Genomic DNA, 8,768 nt, shown 5'->3' on the forward strand with positions numbered 1-8,768 from the left:
TATTAAGCAAAACACTTACGCGCTCATGCGTCCGTCACCACTGCCAGCTCGCTAGTCCTTCTCACTTCTGAATTACACGAGTTTAAGTATGCTTAGCCTCGCCAGGCCCGCCTTGCAAATCAGCACTGCAAAAGCCTAAACCCGTGAATGGCTGAAAACCGAAACTAACTAAAGCTTAAGTGCGGGCAATAACACCAATAAAGTCTGCAAACGCGGCTGTTATTCTAAACAAGTACAATCAAAATACAATTATAGTCGAGGTAGGAAATAGGACAAACACAGATACGAATTAAATCCTTCCTAGCAGCAAATAATAAACGAAGCAACTGACCCAGAACAGATATTAAGCAAAACACTTACGCGCTCATGCGTCCGTCACCACTGCCAGCTCGCTAGTCCTTCTCACTTCTGAATTACACGAGTTTAAGTATGCTTAGCCTCGCCAGGCCCGCCTTGCAAATCAGCACTGCAAAAGCCTAAACCCGTGAATGGCTGAAAACCGAAACTAACTAAAGCTTAAGTGCGGGCAATAACACCAATAAAGTCTGCAAACGCGGCTGTTATTCTAAACAAGTACAATCAAAATACAATTATAGTCGAGGTAGGAAATAGGACAAACACAGATACGAATTAAATCCTTCCTAGCAGCAAATAATAAACGAAGCAACTGACCCAGAACAGATATTAAGCAAAACACTTACGCGCTCATGCGTCCGTCACCACTGCCAGCTCGCTAGTCCTTCTCACTTCTGAATTACACGAGTTTAAGTATGCTTAGCCTCGCCAGGCCCGCCTTGCAAATCAGCACTGCAAAAGCCTAAACCCGTGAATGGCTGAAAACCGAAACTAACTAAAGCTTAAGTGCGGGCAATAACACCAATAAAGTCTGCAAACGCGGCTGTTATTCTAAACAAGTACAATCAAAATACAATTATAGTCGAGGTAGGAAATAGGACAAACACAGATACGAATTAAATCCTTCCTAGCAGCAAATAATAAACGAAGCAACTGACCCAGAACAGATATTAAGCAAAACACTTACGCGCTCATGCGTCCGTCACCACTGCCAGCTCGCTAGTCCTTCTCACTTCTGAATTACACGAGTTTAAGTATGCTTAGCCTCGCCAGGCCCGCCTTGCAAATCAGCACTGCAAAAGCCTAAACCCGTGAATGGCTGAAAACCGAAACTAACTAAAGCTTAAGTGCGGGCAATAACACCAATAAAGTCTGCAAACGCGGCTGTTATTCTAAACAAGTACAATCAAAATACAATTATAGTCGAGGTAGGAAATAGGACAAACACAGATACGAATTAAATCCTTCCTAGCAGCAAATAATAAACGAAGCAACTGACCCAGAACAGATATTAAGCAAAACACTTACGCGCTCATGCGTCCGTCACCACTGCCAGCTCGCTAGTCCTTCTCACTTCTGAATTACACGAGTTTAAGTATGCTTAGCCTCGCCAGGCCCGCCTTGCAAATCAGCACTGCAAAAGCCTAAACCCGTGAATGGCTGAAAACCGAAACTAACTAAAGCTTAAGTGCGGGCAATAACACCAATAAAGTCTGCAAACGCGGCTGTTATTCTAAACAAGTACAATCAAAATACAATTATAGTCGAGGTAGGAAATAGGACAAACACAGATACGAATTAAATCCTTCCTAGCAGCAAATAATAAACGAAGCAACTGACCCAGAACAGATATTAAGCAAAACACTTACGCGCTCATGCGTCCGTCACCACTGCCAGCTCGCTAGTCCTTCTCACTTCTGAATTACACGAGTTTAAGTATGCTTAGCCTCGCCAGGCCCGCCTTGCAAATCAGCACTGCAAAAGCCTAAACCCGTGAATGGCTGAAACCGAAACTAACTAAAGCTTAAGTGCGGGCAATAACACCAATAAAGTCTGCAAACGCGGCTGTTATTCTAAACAAGTACAATCAAAATACAATTATAGTCGAGGTAGGAAATAGGACAAACACAGATACGAATTAAATCCTTCCTAGCAGCAAATAATAAACGAAGCAACTGACCCAGAACAGATATTAAGCAAAACACTTACGCGCTCATGCGTCCGTCACCACTGCCAGCTCGCTAGTCCTTCTCACTTCTGAATTACACGAGTTTAAGTATGCTTAGCCTCGCCAGGCCCGCCTTGCAAATCAGCACTGCAAAAGCCTAAACCCGTGAATGGCTGAAAACCGAAACTAACTAAAGCTTAAGTGCGGGCAATAACACCAATAAAGTCTGCAAACGCGGCTGTTATTCTAAACAAGTACAATCAAAATACAATTATAGTCGAGGTAGGAAATAGGACAAACACAGATACGAATTAAATCCTTCCTAGCAGCAAATAATAAACGAAGCAACTGACCCAGAACAGATATTAAGCAAAACACTTACGCGCTCATGCGTCCGTCACCACTGCCAGCTCGCTAGTTTTGCATTACGTCTTAACAGTATAGGTCTCCCTGACGTGTTAATCACCTTCAAAGGGACCCATCCATCGCTCCACAATGGCGTGACGAGTCTAGCTACCATGACACCCCTGGGAATCGAATGAGAAGTGGTGGGCTCTGTCATGACAGCACTACCTGGTGATGCAACAGCTGACTTCGATAGTCTCCCCCACACCAAATATTCAGAACCAGGCTCAAGACAAACAGTCAAATTGCATCTCACTGTTCCAAGTTTCTCAGGCATGTCTTTACCTCTCCAGCGATTTAGTCCAGCGAGCATGGACAGAAAGCTCTCACATTCAGGATCCTTTGATGTAGGGCCAGACACAGCTCCCCAGAAACCCTCACACTGCTTGATATGTCGCAGGATATGTTTGATGACATTAGTTTCAATTATGAGTTCGTCGTGTTGGCCAGAAACCACTAGAGTAGGAACAATCATTTTAAGCCATAAACTTCCATGGTCAGATTATAAACAGATTTAGGCTTAACACGCAATCCACCACAGCCCACTAGGACTACATTATTGCTCAGCTCACTGCTTCCATCAACTATTCCCGCCTCTCTCAGTCTCATATCAGCTGTCTCATTTATGGTGCATGCCATTGATCCGCTATCCATCATGGCTCCCAATGTCACTTTTTCTTCGATTTTCACAGGTGTATAAAAGAGGCTATCATGTCCCCCAACAACATGTGTGTTTTGATACACAATATTTAGTTCATCAACACTTTTCTCATTCAAATAACATCCATCTTCAAACTCAGTAACAACTTGGGAGTTGCAAGAATGACCCGTACTGCCTCCCTCCAAATACGGGTCCACTAGTTTCCCTCCATATTGTTCCGGACAGAGGAAAGTTTGGGACAATCACGTTTTGCATGTCCAGGTAAGAAGCATTCAAAACACAGCTTGTCAGTTATGCAGTGCGTCACAGTGCTGTGCTTGTTATCATGACACACACGACATGTATTTCTGGCATAGCGCCTCTGCAACCTCGAGCTGACTCTGTGAGTGGGAACATCACATGGCTGAATTCTATCCATCAGCTGCTCTAACATCTCCATCATACATGAGAGCACTTGACTTTCAGGCTGCTGTGTATTCTGTGTCATGGTTTGGACTGCAGGCATGTTCGGAGCAGGACATGACCGACATTGAACAGTACTGGGCTCTGCTGAGAGTTCTGGCTGCTTACATGTACTTGTGTAACGGGTACAGAAAGTTTCCTGTTAATTGTATATATTGTTTATTAGAATTCACCCAAAAATTGTTTGTATACATATACCTGATATATATAACTGCCTAATTGAAATGTGAGTGCTTTCCCCTTTAATTGTGATGACATCACGAGGCATGTCATTTCCTGTTCTGGCCCCTCCTCTTCCTCTTTGCATTGGCGATGCACTGGAGAGGTGAGGTTATTTTGGGCTCTTGTTAATCTTTTTTTAATCCTTATTTTAATTGTTGCTTTTATACTTATATTTTTGCTCCAATTTATGTATATATTCTTATTTTACTCATCTGTGTGGTTATTTTTGTCATTTTATTGTTTTTGAGTTAAATTTGTCTTGTATGTGGAAATGAAGCACATGGTGACAGGTGTACATCATATTCATTTTAGGAATCGAGGGTGACTCTCATTGTATTAAGAGGCTGTTTTTATTTGTTTATCAGGTATGTTTTCAGTTACATTTATTTTCTTGTTAAATGTGATTTATTTTAGCTCTTTGCATTGGCGATGCACTGGAGAGGAATCGAGGGTGACTCTCATTGTATTAAGAGGCTGTTTTTATTTGTTTATCAGGAATAAAAGATCAGCGAAACTGCGAATGCTGTCCTGTTCTTCCAACGCACAACACACAACGCAGAGAACAGACCAGTTACAATTGGTGCCGTGAATATTTCGGGTCATCAGATCAGCGCTTCGCAGATCGCCGTGGTTGCGTGACGGCTCGCGCTTCGTCGATCTTCTTCCTCATCGCCATCTCTCGTGGCAGCTCTGTGCTCGCGCATAAAGAGGGCGCGTGTGTAAGACGGACAGTGTGACATCGCGGAAAAAAACTGTATTGCATCTTAAAGCAACGGTCGAGTTTTATTGACTTTGTGATAAGCAGGACGCTTCAGTGACCTCCATACAACGTATCCTTTATCTGAACAGTATATAATAAATGACTGTTGATGCATTTTAAATAAGAAAAAGTGCAGAATAACTGATTTTGACTACGAAAATATTTTATTTTTGTCAAGAAAGGAGGTGTTTCATTTTTTTTTATTCCAGTGTCTAAATATTGATATGAAGTATACCTGAATCATTATCAATTGGTAAAAATTTTGATGTTTGTGGCATATTAATTTCTCAGTCACTTTTTCATGTTTTATCTGTTCCACTTTATAATTGAGAAATGTTTGAGGATACAAGCAAAGACGATTTCAGTCCTGTGAAGCGATCAAATGTCACTTTTCCGTTGGGCAGGGGTGGTGGACCTGAAATATTTCACAGTGAGAGGGTGTCTGAATTTACTCGTTGTTATGGGAGAGGGAGAGCATCAGCTAATGTGGGACTTGACCATGTACACACAGCTGATTCAGCGATTGGTGCTTCTGTAGGCCCAGCAGCTAGCTCCACCCCAATCACATACCCGAATGCTGAACGTGTCATTACTCCTGAGTCATTGGGGGGAATAATTTCTGATCTGGCTCAGAAAATAGGGGAAAGTATTTCAGCCAGCCTTAATATTGCGCACCAGCCCAGCCCAGTTCAGCCTAATGCACCTTGCCAGTCTCAGCACTCTAGTGAGTACATTGATACATCTAGCCTGAAGGTGATAGTACAGCAAGATGCACCTCCTCCGCCATTCTTCAGGGGCGATAAGAGTGATTCATTTACTGTGCACGAGTGGGAAGACATGATGTACAGTTATTTGAACAGAATGAAATGCAAAACGCGAACTGATGTCTCTGATCTTGTCATGAGCAGATTGGCCGGCAAAGCGAGAGATGTGGTTAAGGTGTCCTTGCGAAGCTGCCCTGAACTGAGTGCCAGTGAGCTCCCAAGTGCAGTGTTTGACATACTGAAACGCAACTTCAGTGAGTTGTCTTACTCTAACATGCCAATGGCTGACTTTTATAACACTGTCCCAAGAGCAGATGAAAGTCCCATGGATTACTGGATACGGCTTAACAAGGCTATAGATGTGGCTGATGAGTGTTTGCGCAGGCGTAATAAGAGTGTTGAGGATCCAGCTGCTGAAGCTGTCATGATGTTTATTTCACATTGCCCAGACCCGAGTCTTGCTATGTCTTTTCAGTTTAAGCCAGCTGAGAAGTGGAGCGCCGCTGAGGTCCAGGAGCGATTAGATGGTCATCAGAGGGATCTAAAGAGAGTCTCTTCGAGGATGCAGCACACAATGTCCCTGTCAGCTTGCAACCAGTGCACTGTTATGAGTTGCCCCAATTCAGTGTCCAGTTCTCCTCAACAGCCTGTTTCCATGCCAGCCCAGTCACAGCTTCCTGTAAGTCATCTTAATCCTAATGCTGTCCCTTTCTCTCCAGACACCAGCCTTCAGCACATGGTTGGCATGATGGATAGAGTCCTGTCATTGTGCACTGCCTCTTTAACTTCCAGTCAGGTTCATGCAGGCCAAGCTTCAGATTTCAAAACCAACTTAAGCTCTGCATGTAGGGTCTGTAGATCCAAGGAACACACTACATACTCGCATTGTAGACGTCAGAGGCTATGTCGTCACTGTCTCAGTCCTGGCCACTTTAAGAATGACTGTCCTAAAGCGGCAAGCCCAGCGACTCCCTCAGATACTGCTCAGTTAAACTGAAGAGCCCATGCGACGAGAGGGGTAGCATGGGCAATTTTACTGGGAACTCCCTCACAGATGAAGCAGATGTGCAAAACGTTTTTGTAAACAGCTGCAAGCTATTGCCAGAAGACAAAACTGTGTTATATGTGGGGTCTCAGAGAGTTGATGGGGCAAGTGAGTTGTTTTATGCTCCTGTGACAGTTTGTGACCGTTACACATTGAGGGGGTTACTGGATTCTGGTAGTATGTCCTGCACGCTTAGTGAAGAGGGTGAGTCCAAGCTGCAAGTTGATGGTCTTCTTTCACATCCTCAAGCACTTCCAAGTAATGTGGTCCTGGTTGGCTGTGGTGGCCTCACAATTCAGCCAAAGTGTACTTATGACTTGGAGATTGAAGTCTATGGATTTAAGTTTGTTGTTCCCACTCTTGTGGTGCCTGGACAAAGAGACGAGTTCATTATTGGAAGCAATGTGATCAAATGTGTTCTGCAGAAAATGAAATTGCATGACAAGTACTGGGAGCTAGTTTCCTGCAATAACAGTAATCCTGAGTGTGAGCAATTCCTTGAACTTCTGAGCTGCATCTCCCGATGGTCTGGCCCTCAGCAGCCTGATAAACTCGGTTCTGTGAAACTCTGCCAGGCAATCACTCTCCTTCCCAAATGTGAGTATCTTGTTTGGGGCAAATTGCCTGCTTGTGTTCCCATTTCCCCAGGAAGCACTGTAATTGTTGAGCCGACCACTGCACGTTCAGCGCCTAAAAACATTCTTGTTGGACGAGTAGTAACACCAATGTGGGGTGATCGATGGGTGCCAATGAAGGTACTGAACCCTAACCCAATATCAGTGACACTTCGCCGTAACACTAAACTGGCTGATGTTTCTTCCTGTCTAGCTGTGGAAGATTTCACTGTCATGCAGGGTCTGAGCAGAACCTGCTGTGATGTTCCTGATTCAAAGCCCCTGCTAACTGACTCGTCCTTTAATCCTTCACAGTTGCTTAAGGATCATGGTCTGAGGACATTGACATTGATGGATGTGAAGTCTCCGAGATGTGGAAGAGGAAATTGGTGGCTCTTCTTGCTTCCTACCATGATGTTTTCTCCAAGGATAAGCTGGATTGTGGAGAGGCAAAGGATTTTGTGCACAGGATCCATCTTTATGGTGAGCGCCCATTCCGTCTGCCCTATCGTCGCATCCCTCCAGCCCACTATCAAAAATTGAGAGAAGTGTTGTCAGAGATGGAGGAGAAAGGCATAATCAGAAAGTCTGTCAGTGAATATGCATCTCCCTTAGTGATGGTCTGGAAAAAAGACGGTAATCTGAGGATCTGCACCGATTTTCGTTGGCTAAATGCTAAAACCATGAAGGACGCCCACCCTCTGCCCCATCAAGCTGACTGTCTCGCAGCCTTGGGTGGTAATGCCCTTTTCAGCACCATGGACTTAACGTCGGGATTTTATAACATCCCACTCCACGTGTCTGACCGACGATACACTGCCTTCACAACACCAATGGGCTTGTACGAGTATAATCGTCTTCCTCAAGGCCTTTGCAACAGCCCTGCGTCTTTCATGCGCATGATGCTTAACATTTTTGGTGACCTTAACTTTTCCAGTCTTCTCTGTTATCTCGATGACTTATTGGTCTTTGCACCTTCTGAAGAGGAGGCATTGAAGCGTTTGGAGATTGTGTTTTTTCGATTGAGAGCTAGCAACCTGAAGCTAGCACCGAAAAAGTGTCACTTTCTGAGGAAATCTGTAAAGTTCCTGGGCCATGTGATAGATGGTTCTGGTGTTTCAGTTGATGAGGAGAAAGTTAAAGTCATCTCTGCTTTTCGGAAGGAGGACTTGATGAAGGAAAATGGGACCACACCGTCACAAAAAAAAATCAGATCGTTCCTTGGCATGGTCCTGTACTACCAATCCTTTATTCCAAGTTGCTCACGTATTGCCAGACCCTTATTCAACTTAACAGCTGGCCAGAAACGCTCAGTGAAAGCTGCTGGTAGTCACAAGAGAGCAGGCACTTTTCGGGAGTTGACACCCCAGGACTGGACCCCTGACTGTGATGTGGCATTTGAAGTGTTAAAAAGGGCCCTAGTTGACAGCGTTGTGCTGGCTCATCCTGATTTTGAGCGTCCTTTCCTTCTCTGTACTGACGCCTCGTTGGATGGCATAGGTGCAGTACTTTCTCAGATCCCTGCTGGCGAGGACAAGGCAAGACCAATAGCGTTTGCTAGCAAGGCTTTGAGTCGCAGCCAAACAAAATATCCTGCGCACAGATTGGAATTCTTGGCTCTGAAGTGGGCGGTGTGTGACAAGTTCAGTCACTGGCTTAAGGGTCATGAGTTCACCGTATGGACGGATAATAATCCGCTGACATACATAATGACCAAGCCGAAGTTAGATGCATGTGAGCAGCGCTGGGTTTCAAAACTTGCCCCGTACAACTTTAAGATCAAGTACGTCCCTGGGAGATTGAATGTTGTGG

This window comes from Chanodichthys erythropterus, chromosome 15, assembly GCF_024489055.1.
Source record: "Chanodichthys erythropterus isolate Z2021 chromosome 15, ASM2448905v1, whole genome shotgun sequence".
Taxonomy (NCBI): Eukaryota; Metazoa; Chordata; class Actinopteri; order Cypriniformes; family Xenocyprididae; genus Chanodichthys; species Chanodichthys erythropterus.